Raw genomic sequence first — 839 nt, forward strand, 5'->3', positions numbered from 1 at the left:
GTGAAACAACTAAGTCTCACCCGCCTCTTCAGCGCGGAAAGCGTAGGCTTTCCCCGCTCCAGGGAAGAGGAGCGTGCGCTCTGCCTGCCCAAAGAGCAAGGAAGAGTTTGCACTCTCCCTTGTCTAAGGGAAGGGAGCTTCACGCTCCAGGATGGGGCCCATTTTTGGTCTCTCCATCCTCCACCTGCATTAAATATTTCAAGTCCCATTTCCGGCATGTTTGCCATTTCGCAGAACTCATTTATGCCAGACTTTATCTGTGTGTTTGTATTACATTGCACATTTATCTTTTTTTGAAAAATAAACTTTTTCATTAATAAAGAATTGTTGTTGTTGTTGCATTGTTCTTGGTTTATATTAAAAGAAAAAATTTTTTTTCTTACTTTTAAATAGATTATTAATTTACATGTATTACGTGGATTATTTGATTTTTCCCCCATTTAACTGTTTTGTTTTTGTTCCTATAAACTAATTAATATTGCTGGCTGGCAACTAGTAATGGCAAACATGATTTTTCCCTTTTTAACTAATCCTACATGAGCATCATCGTTAAGAAATAACGCAGTATTGGTCTTTTGTTACGTCTGTGTATTGTGTCTTTGTATTTTTTTGTAATGAAGAAGCTTTCCACACTCGACATCGCCAAATCGTATCTTCTCCAACGTGCCGATACTTACCTCACTTGACCAACGAACGCAATTGACCAACGAACGGAATTGACCAACGAACGCAATTGACCAACAAACGATTCGATCCAACCTATCCACAACCTTTCACCGATCTTGGCTTTCTCCACTTGTCTTTTTTCTTCCTCATGTGATTAATTTTCCATGGTTTGT

The sequence above is a fragment of the Trichinella spiralis genome, assembly GCF_000181795.1.
Source record: "Trichinella spiralis strain ISS 195 chromosome Unknown Scfld9, whole genome shotgun sequence".
NCBI lineage: Eukaryota > Metazoa > Nematoda > Enoplea > Trichinellida > Trichinellidae > Trichinella > Trichinella spiralis.